The sequence below is a fragment of the Castor canadensis genome, chromosome 2 (genome assembly GCF_047511655.1).
Source record: "Castor canadensis chromosome 2, mCasCan1.hap1v2, whole genome shotgun sequence".
Taxonomy (NCBI): domain Eukaryota; kingdom Metazoa; phylum Chordata; class Mammalia; order Rodentia; family Castoridae; genus Castor; species Castor canadensis.
The window spans coordinates 101,707,663-101,724,433 of NC_133387.1; the positions used below are offsets into that span (position 1 = coordinate 101,707,663).

The 16,771-nt window shown below is 40.5% G+C and overlaps 1 protein-coding gene and 1 pseudogene across 2 annotated transcripts in view; one reads left to right on the plus strand and one right to left on the minus strand.

The window, feature by feature from the left end:
• Positions 1 to 646: 646 nt before the first annotated feature.
• Positions 647 to 2,912, minus strand: LOC109682459 (cytoplasmic dynein 1 light intermediate chain 1-like; annotated as a pseudogene).
• Positions 2,913 to 14,004: 11,092 nt separating this feature from the next.
• Positions 14,005 to 16,771, plus strand: part of Blvra (biliverdin reductase A) — a 53,525-nt gene continuing 50,758 nt past the window's right edge. For both annotated transcript variants that reach the window (XM_020157695.2, XM_020157697.2), the window contains exon 1: positions 14,005 to 14,104. The gene's annotated coding sequence lies outside the window, so the exon portion shown is untranslated. The remainder of the gene's footprint in view (positions 14,105 to 16,771) is intronic.

Genomic DNA, 16,771 nt, shown 5'->3' on the forward strand with positions numbered 1-16,771 from the left:
CAAAATATGACAATTGAATATTTTCTTTAGCAAATCTAATTTTTAAAATAAGTTTAATAAATGTAAGCTTCAACTTCTGTGTCAAATGCCTAAATATCACATTTTCTACCCTTCTCTGAACTTTTCTAAATGTTTCAAATGCCTTTAGAATATGGTCACATGGTTGTATTTCAGATCTATAAATTTTGGGATTTTCAAAATCCAAATTTTCTTATTCATAATGGCAAGGTAAATACCAATTCTATATAGCACAGAAACCTTTCTATTGTATAGCTCCTTTTATAAAAATAGGCATCCACAAAAAAAGGAAAACGATATGCATCCACAAAAAAAGAAAAACGATAACAATTTTAGTCTATCTGAAAAAGCACTCTAGGTCCCTAATTCCATTTTTGAAGAAAAAGGTAGAGGAAAAATTATATTATTCAGAAAACTGAATAAATGGCTTTGGGGGGTATCTTTGAGAAGCTTCTTCTATAGGAAATGTAGGTGTTTCAGGAGAATCTTGAACTGTGAGTCCTGTAATTCTATTTCCACTGGTTATCTGGTAGCACAGGATTTGGGTCTGAGTTTTTGGTGGATGGTGGTAAACCCCTACTTCTATCTCTGGATGCTATTTCTCTAAAGGTCACTCTAGTTATATGTGTCAGTCTTGGGCTACTTTGGATTCTTTACAGAAATGTGCAAGTGTTTTGAGAGCCCCACCTACAAGGCTGCTTCTAACTCCATCCCCACCATTTCCAACACAAGGGAAATCAGTCTTTTTAGTCAACTAAATATTGAAAAAATTTGCCAGATCAGGCATGATGCCATACACCTGTAATCCTAACACTTAGCAGGCAGGAGAATCACAAGTTCAAGACCAGCCCAACTACATAGTGAGATGCAGTCTCATCAAAATCAAAACAACAACAAAAATAATTGCCAGGATGCCTTCAATTGTAGCTGTAGTTTTCATGTTTAGATCAATTTTTTTTTGACCCAGCAGGGACAGGTGACACGCAACATTGGATGACACAAATCTGTTTTGTGTTTTAGGAGTCTCCTTGGACTTTTGGTGAGGCATCCACAGTCCTTTCTGCTGCAGTTGTTGGCTGCTTTGCTAAAAGAACTGTAGCTTCATAAGAAATACTTGGTCATCTTCTGCCATTTAATTATGTCTTCAAGATTAGTTTCTTATTTTAATGTTTGAGATTTTTCATGTAGTATTCCTACTTCCTTATTATCCCACCTTATTTCCAAACAGTGGAAATCTAATAGGGAAATTCATACAGTTTTTGAATGATGTATTTACACACTGTCCATATTTTTGTTTTACTGAATTATAAAGAAGTGCTACATGATACTGTAAACAAAATTTGCAGATATGTGACTGAGTAAAATGAAAATGCTCATCTCTATAGTCATGTTCTTTCTCTAATACACTAATGGCAGCACATTTTGTGCAAAGTATTAGTACTGGAATACCCTAGCTATGTGTAGCATGCATCTGCACCCAGAAGTGAGACCACACTGTCATCTTTGACTCTCAGTGACACATATTTTTGCCCTGAGGAGAGGCAAGTCTCCTGGCTCTACATACTCTTGAAGTCTCCACTCCACTTTTGCTCCATTTATTTCATTTCTTCTGGAGGAATTTTCAAATTTTCAACATGTTCTCTAACAACATTTGCACATTTCTGTAAATAATCCAAAGTGGCCCATGAATTTGACACATATAACTAGAGTGACCTTCAGAGAAATAGCATCCAGCGAAAATTTAAGGAGGTTTCTGTGATACAATTCTCCATCTAAGATTCATACATCACATCTTATTTGATCATCCTGTCTTCATTGTGCACATTTAAGTATAAATATTCCAATCTCTTTTTTTTGTACCTATCTATTCCTTGAATTTTTCTCAGTAAGCTTATTTTTTCCAGGTCAGGCTTAAATCAGTCACAGCACATTCTTCACTGTGGAGAGTTTGGAGAATGAGCAAGTGGGGAATTTGCTGAGGATGCAAGACCAAAGGTCATGCTAATCCTTGTTTTCACAGGCTGCTGGTTGTAGCCCTACATTAACTTCTTGGTAAGGGAACTGAGGACCAATGGGCCCATAATTGCCATCTTAGTTGGGAACCACACCAAACTATGCTTTATATTTCAGAAAAATCAACCAATAAATCGCTTATGAAACTGAGTAAATAAAAAATGAATGAATATTAAATGTAGGACTGGGGCATGGCTCAAGTGGTAGAGCACCTGCCAAGCAAGCATAAGGCCCTGAGTTCAAACCCCAGACCCACCTAAATAAATATGTAGCTAGTTTATGATGTTTTATATATTACATTTCATACAATATTCATGAAAATGAACCCCAAATTAATTAGCCCCTGTTCTATACTAAAAAGATAGGCCAGTGGCTTAAAAATTCAGAATTTATATTTTTATCACTGGAGTTACATCTGCTAAAATTTTTTATTAAATTTTAAGTAAAATTAAACTAAACTTTATAGTGAATGTTATGTATATACTCAATATTCATCCCCATCTTGAGACAAAACTTTGTTCAAATAGCTTCTGTATTCTCAGCATAAGAAATTGATATTGATTAAATCTAAACAAATCACCAGACAGAATTCCCTGGGAATAATTATCAATCTAGAAATGAATAACAATTTTACCAGTCAGAGATGTATTGCTCAAGGCACTCAGGTTATAGGCTTACTGCTCTGGGCAGCTATTGAAATATTTAGCTTCCAGCAAGCAGTGGGGTGTGGCAGCAGAAAGCAGCAAGCAACAAGAAGTGGAACACTCTGGTGTTGCAGCTCTCATACAAGCTTCTGGTGCTGAGACCCTTAGCCCTACGGTGACAAGTGATGGCGCTTTTAAGTGAAGGATGACTGGATCCTCAGCCCTTAGCAGCACCATGTATTACACCCCTTGGTCTAGGGTATCTGAGATCTCGGCAACTCTCTGAAGCTCTTCCAGTGCCCAGGGCCCACAATTCCTCATCTTCAGCTCTTTATAGCCTTCATTGTTTCTGGTCCCTTTGTTCCCCATTGTTTCTGCCATGGCCACGCTGCAAGTCTTCAGCTGCTCTGTCATTGCTATTGTCACTGTTGTTGCTGCTGTTGTTGGGACAGTGGCTGCTGCCATCTCTGCCATTGCCACTGTCACTACATCACCTCTGCTGCTGCTGCCACCTTCACTACCACTACCACTATAGCTCTGCTGCCACTTCTACTATCCACTCTTCATGTTGCCAGCTCAGCCTGTTCTAGTAATGGTTTAAGATCAAATGTAGGTAAAAAACAAGCAACAACAAAACACTCGAGAAAGCCTTTTATTGGGCCTAATGTTGCCAGAGAACAGCACAAGGGGGTGTCTCTCAACTGGCTTGAAAAGTGAGCTAAATAGCCTTCTTATATAACCAGGGAAGGGTGTCTATACCAATCACTGTAGAATTTCATTCAAATGATGAACTGTGTTTGTACAAATCATAGGCCTTCTGCTGGGCAACAAGGAGAAGTGGTCCCCTGTGACCTGGGTGGAAATGGCTGCAGGGTCATCTAGAGTTCATCAAGATGTATGATGTTAAAAAGTCTGCCAAAAGGTGCGCATGAAATAGTCATGTCTAGTACAGTGCTTTAGGAACCAGAGTTTTGCTTCAGCAGCAAGCAGCTGTGATTTTCATGTAGCTTCCTCAAGGTAACCATGGAGTTGACCAAGTAATTAATGTTGGAATGAGAGCAACTGGGCTGGCTATTGGCTGATAGTCCTATGATAAAGGCAGCCAAGGCACCAGGGAAGAGTCTAACAGCTATCAATTAGGGATTACCCTCACTCCCTCCCCCCACCAACATCTTAGCTTGCTCAAAGGAAAAGTAAATGTTAAAAATGGGGTTTATAATAGAGACTTACCATTAACATTAATGGTGCTTTAGCAGTATTTAACAGTGTTCTAACATTGCTCAAATCTTCTCCTAGTTCCCAAGGGAATTATCTATGGTAACTGTGAAGTATTTCTTATTAGACCAACTCCCCATAAGTAAAAACTACAAACAATGAACCAAGCACAAAAAAATAACTACCAGAAAGCACAGTAGAATACCAAAAGAAAGCAGATATTGGAAAGATGCTGATACCTGGAAGAAAGAAATGAGTTAATGAGTTTTCAATTTTTGTATATTTTGTTTTGTTTGAATTGAGGACAGTCCCCAGTTGTTACTTTCAACGAAAAACAGAAGACAGAATTAAGACAACTAAAGAATCTAGAAAGTGAAGAAAGGAAGTCCCACAAAGGAAAGCAATCAGAGTGAAGGAATTTAGGAAAATTTCATGAACCACATAGTTTTATTATAAGAAACTGTATCTGCTCTAGTAATAAGCTGCTTTCTAATTTAATTCCATTGTTGTTAGAGAATGTATTCTGCATGATTTTGCTTTTTTGAAGTTTAATAAGACTTGTTTTGTAGCTTGTCATAATCTTTTTTTTTGTGAAAAAATCGTGCATTTGAAAAGAATATGTATTCTACAGTTGTTGAGTGTAGTACTGTATAAAATATAAAATTTCAAGCTCACATGATTGTATTGGAAAAAGAAGAAAGGTTTAAATAATGACCCATGTTTCTGCCTTAGGGCATTAGGAAAAAAAAGAGCAAGAAAAGCAAAGAAAGTAGAAGGAAGGAAATAATAAAGATAAAGGCAAAAATCAATGAGATAGAAAACATATTTATAAAGCCAAAGGTTGGATTTTTGAAGTGTTAACAAAATCCATGAAGTGCTAATTATTGATCAAGAATGATAGAAAATACAGATACGAGGGTGATGTGGCTATGACCTGGATCACTCTAGTGATCACCAGGGTTCATTTGGCTAATCTGGTTGACTAGGAAGGTATTTCTTCCTCCCTCACTGCTCCATGTCAAAGGGGACTAGTCAAAGAGGACTATTCTTTAGCCAAGGGTATATGAGTAGCTGCACTTCCCTGCTAAGAACTTCTAAATAAGCTCTCAAGAATTAGAGAATGTACAAACTAACAATGTCAGAAATGAAAAAGGCATAATCATTGCTGACCCTACAATCCAAAAGTTCTAAAGATGTCCTGAGATAAAGCAAGAGGCTGGACTTTTGTGCCTCTACATTAATCATTCATTAGATGTTGGCTACTCCAGGAAGGGGATATGGCGTGGATGGTTTCATTACCCTATTATAGATATCAATTACTATCTTTCCTAATGCCCGCAACCCAATCTCTAATGCCTGGAAACTACTAATCTGTTCTTCATCTCTATAATTTTGTGACAAGTATACTACTGTCTTTTCAGTTAAAATATAGCTTTTATCACAGACAATATTACTTTGTAAGAAACTTACTAGCATCTTTTTAAAGTATCTCATAAATCTTTTCACTTGGTAGTCAGATTGTCCAATATACTTAATACTGAGGTTATTATAAACCTTCTGTCTTTAAATTTCCATTCTTCATTTCTTTTCTCTCTGACTACAGAAAATGATTGAGTCAAACCCACTGTGACATCAGGCAGCAGTTTTATCTACTTTTAAAATCTCTGCTTAAAAAAAGTGTCTTCATATCTTCATCAATCCTTTCCTCCACCCTTAAAGTTCAGATATTCATACACAACTGCATTATTTTTTTGTGGACACTTTCTCTGCAAGCACTCCTTCCTTCTCCAAGACTGTTATCCCCTCTCTACTTTAATGAATTTTTTCATGAGTGTGTGTGCCCTTAATCCTTTTGCAAACGAACATCAACTGAGATCCTAAATCAGATTAAGTTCTCAGTCACAAAGAAGTATTAGCCTCTTGAGGGAGACACAACTAATACTAAAAATTTGAATTCTATAGTGTGGCCCTGCCAAATATCCAACTACTTCTGTACCCACTGATAAATACTCAATGCTATAAAACCCTGAGTGCTCCAGCTGGGCCAAAATGATGGGGCAGAGTACACATATCTAGTAAGAACAAAAGGATTAGTGTGGTTTGAGCCCTGTGAACTCTCAATTCTTGTGACCAAAATTATCTTAGAAGACTAAGCTCTGAAAGGAGAAACTGCTGAAGGTAGACTCCTAACTGAGCAAGTTAGGAACATGAACAGCAAAGGAAACAGAAGACATAATTCGAAAGGGCAGGGAGAACTTTTATGAAAATAACAGAAGGGGAGCTCAGAACTGTGAGGTTAGGAAAACTGTCCTTGCCCTACCCTCTCCACTAGTACAGGGCGGCTGAGGGAATAGTTCAGTGTGTGGGGGAGGTATACGACAGTGTGTGCTTCAGCATGTGCCCCGCTAAAATTTGGGGGACCAAAGGCAGGAGAATGGATATTGGAGCTGATCAGCAGTTTCCATTACTAATTCTATTCTATTTGATAGTTAACTATGGACTATTGGATGGGAATCTATTCCAAACGCTAAGGAAAAAGAGATGGACAAAGTCTAGTTCTCCAATTCAAGTGATTGGAAATTGTTGCTTCTACAGATGGCTTAAATAAAAATTAACATTTAAATTTAAAAAGACAAAGATTAAGTATAGGAATTAAATGTGTAAGTCAGGCATGGTGGCTCATGCCTATAATCCTAGCACTCAGGAGGCTGAGGAAGGAGGATCAAGAGTTTAAGGCCAGCCTGAGTTATGTAGCGAACCCCTCTCCCTCAAAGAGTTAAACGCATTAAGTCATGAAGAAGTTAATTCTTTACCACATTTTGATGTACTAGAACTGGGGGGCCCAAGTTGAAATTTGAAACTTGTAGGAGGCACTAGCCTGAACTGGGGTAGTGGGTGGGTGGGAATGATTGGCGGGTAATTCCCCTAATGACTAAGCACATTGCCAGTCAGATGGAAGAGCAGAACTAGACCATTGGACATTTGCCATTTTCTGGTAAGGCAGATTGGTTGGGTTTACAGCTGAGTATTTGAAATCAGAGGGAAAAGTAGAGTTGAAGGGATGCCAGGAGCATCTGCCCTAATGAAGTAAGTCAGCACTCTCACTAGAGCTAAAAGGGAAAGCCTGAGTAAAGGTTCAGAGATACAAGATACTGAAGGCAGGCAGCATACAGATGTCTTACAAGGCATTATCTGCAGAGCTACTGTATGAACATCTAGTGTTTTTAGTTATCCCAAATCCATTGCTCTGCGCTTTATTCTATACCAGTTTCTCTCAAGAGAACTCCTTCTTCCTGCTCAGTTCATCTGCTTTGTCTGAAGCAGTAGACCTGTTCCCTCCAAATCAAACCACTATGGACAGTGATTATCCCAGAGATAGTTACATAACTTAATTGGAACCAAGGAGGTGCACTGAGAATAAAGCAAGAACTCCTTGGCACTGGTCTTGAACTTGGGAGAATACAAAAATATTTACTCTCCCCATCACGCCAGAGATATTTTGCTCAAGGACTGAGCCAACAAGACACAGACAAGAGAAACTAGTCTCTGGGACATTACTTGCACAAGTGAGTCCAGCTCTGCCTGGAACAGTTGCTTTTAGAGTTTTGTTAATGTCACAAAATATTTTCTTTTTGTTTTACCCATGGTACATTGAGTTTTCTCTCATTTTCAAAAGAAAAAGATCTAATACTAGTAGACCCTTTAAGTACACCATATCATTTAACTTCACAACACTGTGCAACATAGGTATTATTCTTATTTTATACAAATAAGATAATTCAAGTTTGGAAACATTTAGCACCTTTTTTTCTGAATAAGCAAGTGATATGGATAGACATTTCTCAAAAGAAAACATACAAATTGTCCACAGGTTTATGGAAAAAAAGTCCATTATCACTAATTATCAAGGAAATGAAAATCAACATGACAATGAGGCATTATCTCCACCCAAAGACAAAAATAATAAATGTTGAAAAAGTTGCAGAGAAAGGGGAATTCTTATATTCTGGGAATAAGAATTATTGTACATGTACATTAGTACAGTTATTGTAAAAGATAGTATGAAAGTTTCTTAAAAAACTAAAAATAGAGTTACCATATGATCCAGCAATCCCTTTACTGGGTATACTTCCAAAGGAAATGGAATTATCATGCTAAAAAGATATCTTCATTCACATATTGATTATAGCACTGCTCATAATAGCCAAGATATGGAACTGACATGGGCGTTCATCAATGAGTGAGTGAATTAAAAATGTGGTATATGAAAAAATTAGAACATCATTTAGCTTAAAAGCACAATGAAATTCTGTCATTTATTGCAATATGACTGGGACTGGAGGACTTTATATTAATGAAATAAGCCAGGCACAGAAAGATAAATACCACATGTTCTCACTCATATATAGAGTGAGAAGCTAAAATGTTGATCTCATAGAAGTAGAAAGTAGAATAGTGGTTACCAGAGACAGGTAAATGAAGGGGGAAAGAAGATAATAGTGAAGGGCTGGTTTATGGGTTCAAAAATAAAGAGTTAGATAAGTTGCTAAGTTGTAGTGTTCTTTGGCACAGTAGGGTCACTAGAGTTTACAATAATTTACTGCATAGAATTTACTATTAGAATAGAGAAGTTTGAGTATTCCCAACAAAAAAGAAATGATAGATGTTTGAGGTGGTAGATATGTTAATTCCTCTTATCTGATAACATACATGATGTACAGTATACATATGTTGAAGGTATCATACAATGTACTGCATGAATATACACAATTATATTTCAATTGAAAAATATTTAAAGAGCTGGGCTCAGTGGCATGTGCCTGCAATTCCAGGTACTCAGTAGACTGAGGCAGGAGAATAGCAAGTTCAACACTATCTTAGGCCACATGGCAAGACTTTGTCTCAAAAAATTTTAAGGACAAAAACATTTAGTACTTTAACTCTGTAAAGACCCTATCTTTAAACACCACATTCTGAGGTACTAAAGGTTAGGTTCTCAGCATATCTTTTGGGAGGATGCAATTTAACCCATAACAGTCCACCTGTACTGATTTGCACTCAGGGCCTCATGCTTGTTAGGCTGGCACTCCACCACCCGAGGCATTTTCCCAGCCAGTGAGGCATTTCGCCAGCCAGTGAGAGTATTCTGTGACTTGTGACCTAAGGCAGCCTGTCATTGTACCTTCAACCTACCACAAAGTCCTTCAGGTTGAACAGGGTTATTACTGTGTACAATGGGATGTTTCTACTCAAAAAGGAGTCAAAACCGAACATAAAACACACTAATACATTCCTAACAGAACAGAACAGGAAAGTTCCGGTGTTGGAGGTCACACGCTTAAACTCTGCTCTCAAGGAAGTAAGGGTTCCTCTCACAGACTTCCCCAAAGTCCTTCTGAGGGTACTGGTCTGACTCAGCAAGTGATCACGTATGGATTCTGCCTAGAAAGCATCCCTTCTCCCAGCACAAGAGATCAGCATTTTATTATTTATTTATTTATTTTTTTAGCTCCCCACTTACTAGCCAAGTGACCTTATCCAGGCCAACTGAAGCTCTTTGAGCATTGATTTCCTCACCTACAAAATGGGAATAAATGATACAACTCCACCATCCTAGGCTTCTATGAGGGTTAGTTGTGTTTCTTTTTTATTTATTTATCTATTTATTTATTTTTTCCATTATTCATATGTGCATACAAGGCTCAGTTCACCTCTCCCCCCGCCCCCACCCCCTCCCCCACCACCCACTCCGCCCCCTCCCTCTCCCCCCCCCAATACCTGGCAGAAACCATTCCGCCCCCATTTCTAATCTTGTTGTAGAGAGAGTATAAGCAACAACAGGAAGGAACAAGGGTTTTTGCTGGTTGAGACAAGGATAGCTATACAGGGCACCGACTCACACTGATTTCCTGTGCGTGGGCGCTACCCTCTGGGTTAATTCCCCTTGATTCAACCTCTTCTCTAGTACCTGCTCCCCCTTTCCTATTGGCCTCAGCCGCTTCAAGGTATCTGCCCTAGTCTCTCTGCATCAAGGGCAACAAATGCCAGCTAGCTTCCTAGGTGTCCCACCTATCCTCACCCCTCCCTTGTGTGCTCTCACTTTTATCATGTGCACATAGTCCAATCCCATTGTTGTGTTTGCCCTTGATCTAATGTCCACATATGAGGGAGAACATATGATTTTTGGTTTTTTGAGCCAGGCTAACCTCACTCAGAATGATGTTCTCCAATTCCATCCATTTACCAGCGAATGATAACATTTCGTTCTTCTTCATGGCTGCATAAAATTCCATTGTGTATAGATACCACATTTTCTTAATCCATTCATCAGTGCTGGGGCATCTTGGCTGTTTCCATAACTTGGCTATTGTGAATAGTGCTGCAATAAACATGGATGTGCAGGTGCCTCTGGAGTAACAGTCTTTTGTGTATATCCCCAAGAGTGGTATTGCTGGATCAAATGGTAGATCGATGTCCAGCTTTTTAAGTAGCCTCCAAATTTTTTTCCAGAGTGGTTGTACTAGTCTACATTCCCACCAACAGTGTAAGAGGGTTCCTTTTTCCCCGCATCCTCGCCAACACCTGTTGTTGGTGGTGTTGATGATGATGGCTATTCTAACAGGGGTGAGGTGGAATCTTAGAGTGGTTTTAATTTGCATTTCCTTTATTGCTAGAGATGGTGAGCATTTTTTCATGTGTTTTCTGGCCATTTGAATTTCTTCTTTTGAGAAAGTTCTGTTTAGTTCACGTGCCCATTTCTTCATTGGTTCATTAGTTTTGGGAGAATTTAGTTTTTTAAGTTCCCTGTATATTCTGGTTATCAGTCCTTTGTCTGATGTATAGTTGGCAAATATTTTCTCCCACTCTGTGGGTGTTCTCTTCAGTTTAGAGACCATTTCTTTTGATGAACAGAAGCTTTTTAGTTTTATGAGGTCCCATTTATCTATGCTATCTCTTAGTTGCTGTGCTGCTCGGGTTTCATTGAGAAAGTTCTTGCCTATACCTACTAACTCCAGAGTATTTCCTACTCTTTCTTGTATCAACTTAAGAGTTTGGGGTCTGATCTTAAGATCCTTGATCCATTTTGAGTTAATCTTGGTATAGGGTGATATACATGGATCTAGTTTCAGTTTTTTGCAGACTGCTAACCAGTTTTCCCAGCAGTTTTTGTTGAAGAGGCTGCTATTTCTCCACCATATATTTTTAGCTCCTTTGTCAAAGATAAGTTGCTTATAGTTGTGTGGCTTCATATCTGAATCCTCTATTCTATTCCACTGGTCTTCATGTCTGTTTTTGTGCCAGTACCATGCTGTTTTTATTGTTATTGCTTTGTAATATAGTTTGAAGTCAGGTATTGTGATACCTCCTGCATTGTTCTTTTGACTGAGTATTGCCTTGGCTATTCGTGGCCTCTTGTGTTTCCATATAAATTTCACAGTAGATTTTTCAATCTCTTTAATGAATGTCATTGGAATTTTGATGGGAATTGCATTAAACATGTAGATTATTTTTGGGAGTATCGACATTTTTACTATGTTGATTCTACCAATCCATGAGCATGGGAGATCTCTCCATTTTCTATAGTCTTCCTCAACCTCTTTCTTCAGAAGTGTATAGTTTTCCTTGTAGAGGTCTTTCACATCTTTTGTTAGGTTTACACCTAGGTATTTGATTTTGTTTGAGGCTATTGTAAATGGAATTGTTTTCATACATTCTTTTTCCGTTTGCTCATTGTTAGTGTATAGAAATGCTAATAATTTTTCTATGTTGATTTTATATCCTGCTACCTTGCTATAGCTATTGATGATGTCTAGGAGCTTCTGAGTAGAGTTTTTTGGGTCTTTAAGGTATAGGATCATGTCATCTGCAAATAGGGATATTTTGACAGTTTCTTTGCCTATTTGTATTCCTTTTATTCCTTCTTCTTGCCTAATTGCTCTGGCTAGGAATTCCAGTACTATGTTGAATAGGAGTGGAGATAGTGGGCATCCTTGTCTGGTTCCTGATTTTAGAGGGAATGGTTTTAATTTTTCTCTGTTAAGTATAATGGATCACATTTTATTTTGAGGAATCATCCTTTCCCCTTGTGGTTTATTTAAAGTGTTTGCACATTCAGAATTTGGTTTATGACCTAGGCCTTGTCAGTTGAAGATGACTTCCCTTCGGCAGTGCTTATTTTTTTGGTTTGACAGGCAGCAGTAGGGATGGATGGATGGAAGAAACAGATCATAAACAGTAAGCTAGCCATGTAAGATGTCTCAAGCCTGTAATTCTAGCTGTTTGGGCAGCAGAGTTCTACAGGATCCTGGCTCAAGGAAGGCCAGCCCAAGCAAAAAGTTTGAGAGATCTCATCTCAACCAATGGCTGGGTGCAATGGCATGTGCCTGTCATTGCACCTATACAGGAAGGCATAAACGAATAGAAGGGTGACAGTCCAGGCTGGCCTGGGTGTAAAGCAAGACCATATCTCAAAATTAACCAAGGCAAAAAGAGCTGTCAGTGTGGTTCAAGTGGTAGAGTGTCTGCCTAGAAAACTTGAGTCTGAGTTCAAGTACCACCAACACCTTCCCCCTGCCAAACAAAACAAAATAACCCCTCCTCCAGTAATCTAAGTAAATAAATAAATGAGTATGTTAGAAGCTGACAAGTGCTGTGGAAAGAAATAGCTTAAACTAAGGAAGTCAGGAACAGGACAAGTGACAATTTTGAATGGGGTGGTCAGGTCAGAGAGGTAAAGCATTTGAGCAAAGATGAGAAAGAGTAAGAATTAATCATGAACTCCAAAGAGGGACAAGCCAGTGCAAAGCCCTGGCACAGAAGCCTGCTTGTCTTGTTGATGGAGGCCAGAGTGACTGGAGGAGAAGGAGCCAAAGGGAAGTGTGGGGTTGCAGGGGTAATGCAGGAGTTAATCATGTAGGGCTGTGACTTTTACTATGAGTTAAATGAGAAACCCTGGGAATGTTTTGAGCAGAGAGGTTTGATCTGACTTTGATTTTTACGGTCACTCTGCTGCTGCATGGGGACAGACTGCAGTGAACCAGGGAGAAGACCACTGTAATGACCCAGGTGCAAGATGATAGAGGCAAGGTAAGAAATGGTCAGACTCTGGGTATGTGAAGATGGTCCAGCCAACAGAATTCCCTGAGTTCCCCAGGTGGGATGTGAGAGAAACACCAGTCAGCAAGGAATTGGGCCTGAACAACTAGAAGATCAGCGTTGCCACTGAGATGGTGAAAGTATGGGAAAAGGAGATAAGGGGCACAAATATGAATTGAAGATTGAAATATATTTTAGATATAGAAAAGTAAGGACTTGAGGAGACAAGCTGGGCCTGACGATAAAAATTTAGTCAAGATACAAAGACATGCTTTTTCTCTTTGCAATCAACAAAACCTCATTTGGTCAAATGAGGCCTGGTCAGCTCATGGGGTAAAGGAGAGGAACACGTTGTTAGGGGGAATACGAGTCAACTTCATCAGTCAGACTCCTACCTTTGAAATCAAACAGTTCAGACTAACCGCCCCCACCCCCACCCTGTTCTCTCCTTTGTCTCACTGAGTCCCAGTAGACTAGACCCCAACCCCAGGTAGATAAAATGGCCATAATGGCTTATGTCTGTAATAGCAGCTAAGCAGGGGGCAGTAATAGAGAAAACCTATTGAAAAAAATAAAGGAAAAAGGACTAGGGGCGTGGCTTAGGTGGTAGAGCTGGTGCCTAGCAAGCCTGAAGCTGGAGTTTAAACTCATCTACCTCCAAAACAAACAAAGAAACAAACAAAAAACAAAAACCCGAATAGGCTGTTGCCTAAGAAAGTGTTGTTGTTGTTGTTGTTTTTCCTGGCCAAGCAAGAGCAGGGAATCACAGTCACATTTACAGAGAGGACAAAAATAAGTTCAACAGGGGTCCCAGCTGTGTCCACGTGGTGGGAGGGGCGCACAGATGAAGCAGGGGCCTAGAGACCTCTCCCCTTCAGGTGAGCACCCACTGCGTATCCCCGCCACCCACCTGGATACAGGCGGACTGCAGGGATGCTCATGCCGGGGGTGAGGGTGCTGGGCGTGGATCCCTTCCCTTCGCTCCTCCCCTGGAGTCCCCGCCCCCTGACAAGGCAGCCAATCGGAACCCGGCCGCCGCCAGTCGGCGACCTGGCTGCGGTGGCCGCAGCGTCCGGAGGCTGCGCCGGGAACTGGAGCATCAAGGCTACCTGCGTCAGGTAAGGTGCTTGGTGGAGGACCTCGGGCAGGCGCGGGGGATAGAGCGAGTGTGGGAGAGGGGACAGGGACGGGGTTGGGGTTGGGGTGCGGCATTCACGAAGGGCTAGGGTAACAGCGCGAGGGAGGCCTGGCTCCGATCCCCCCCAGGACCATCGTCCCCGAGTCGCACGCAGACGCGGCCCTGCCCGTCCCGCCCGGCCCAGCGGGAGGACAGTCGCTGGCCCGAGCCTGTGTGCTCCCTGCCCGGGCCTCTCTCAAGGAAACAAAGGAAAATTCGTCTGCATTTAGGTCTTAAATGTCCATGTTTCCATTTCTGAATAGACCGACTGGGCTGGCGCAGCTTCCCTGCACCCTGCGGTCTAGGCCGCCGACGAGCGGGTGGTTGCACCAGTGCTCGGGCCCCGGAACTCGGCCCTGGGGTCGGAAATGCCCTGTGGGCTGTGCCCCACCAGGGCCCCACCAGTGCTCGGTGCCCTCTCCTAGCCGCACTTTCCTCTTTGGAAACTGAAAATGTGCTGTGGGGATTACACGAGTTCATGTTCTGTAGCGTACACTTTTCACATGAGTCGCTCAGAAATATGGCTGACCGATGACTTTCTCTCCTGCGCACGCCTGTAATCCTAGCTACTCAGGAGGCAGAGATCAGGAGGATCACTGTGCGAAGCCAGCCCCAGCAAATACTTCGGGAGACCCTATCTTGAAAAAAACCAGCACAAAAAAGGGCTGGTGGACTGGCTCAAGGTGTAGGCCCTGAGCTCAAACCCCAATACTGCAAAAAAAAAAAAAAAAAAAAAAAAAAAATTTGAGATATCGTGCTTATATGCGGTTTTGGATCCTGAGTTTTAACTTTACATACGAAGTTTCCATCCTACACTGCTATGCGATCTTGGGCACATTAGCTAACCTCGTGGTGCCTCAGGCCTCAGTTTTCCTTGTCTGAGAAGTGGAAATAATCTTAATGCTTACTTGGTAGGATGGTTGTGTAGAATAAATGAGTTACCAAACTAAGTAGCTCGTAACATGGTAAGGAATCAGATGTTCGTTCTCGTTATCATCATGTGTAAGCAAGACTGTGCTGAAAGGCTTTTCATAATTAATGTAATTTCCATGATATTTTAAGAGGATTTTGAAATTGCTGAAACACAGAATATTGATATATTAATCATTCTTGTTCCAAAGATTTTTTTTCTACCACTTGAGCCATGCCCCCGGCCCTATAATTATTTTTCAGATGGGGATTCAAGTTTTTGGCAAGGGCCAGCTTCAGGCCAAATCCTCCTAACTTATGTCTCCTGAATAGCTGAGATTACAGAAGTCACCATCACACCCAGCATTTTTGTTGTTGAGATGGGGTCTTGCTAACTTTTTGTCTATAGACTTGGCCTCAAACCACAGTCCTCCTGATCACTGCCCCGGAGTAGCTGGTGTTACAGGCATGAGCCCAGCCCTTCCATTACTTTATGCGTTCTAGAAAATACATACTGAAGTCAAGTGGTGGATAAAATGTTATAAGGGAAGTTCTGTAGCCAGAGATCTAACTGTACATGAACTTTCAGGAATAAGAAATTGAATTGCTGCTTTAGTTCTCGGGTATGGTTGCATGAAGGAATGCTAAGTCATTCTGGGGTTGTTTGTAGATACTATAGAGTCATTTAAAAAAAATCCTCCTAGTTCAACTTACTTTTGCTCTTTGGTGCACTAAAGCAAATGTTTGTGGTGCCTGAGAAAACAGTTGGATATTTTATATACCTTGCACTTTTGTGCAGTGATTTCTTTCTTGGAGCTGAAGTCCCTTTTCCTACCACAGAAACCAACCGTGTCAGAATACCTGAGAGTTTGCAAGTCCTTAAAGTTTCCCATCTGAATCTGAGCATTTATTTGCTGCCCCTTAAACAACTGCATAGGAAAACAAAACAATGAAAGAATATGGCATGCTCCATGTAGAGAATGAAGTAATTTATGCAGTTAATATTAAGGATGTAAATGAACCATTGTGAAATCTTGCTTGGTTGACCTGTAAAGAAAGAAAACGTGCTTTCTTTAGAGGTCTTTAAAAGTGTATTATTGAGCTTTTAAAATGTTAGTACCAAAAGTCCAATCCAGCTGTATTTTGCTTGTGGAGAAGATTTGCATTCCTCCTGCCCACACTTGTGTGCCGGCATTCATGGTTTCATGTAACACTAGGTCAGGGAGAAGTAATGTTGCCGTAATAGGGAACCAAGGCTATGACCAAGACCTTCTGTGGGGGAAGGGTGGTTGCATGCCTAAGTTATGGCCTCTTCTCAATCCAGTTTTCCAATGAATTGCACATTGTTTTACAGTTATTTCAGATAATAAGCAGCTCTTTTAAAAATATGGATATACCCTTTCAAGTTTAAATATATTAGACATTTATTCCTTAGTTAAAAATAGTCACAGATTATCTCACTTACTTCCTGTTATGTCAAGATGACTTTAAATAAAAGGCAGAAGCTTTTGAAATGAGGATAAGAAGGAAATGGAAGACTAGGGGCTAGGAAGGAGGGTTGGGGAAGGACTGGCTTTTGCTGGAGGGGAAGGCAAAGCCAAGGGCAAGTTCTACCTGTTAGCACTTTTGCATCTGGGGCCTGGAGGCAGCAGCTTCGTATCTCTGACAACTTGAGCCTTTCCCCTCAGGAACCAGAAGA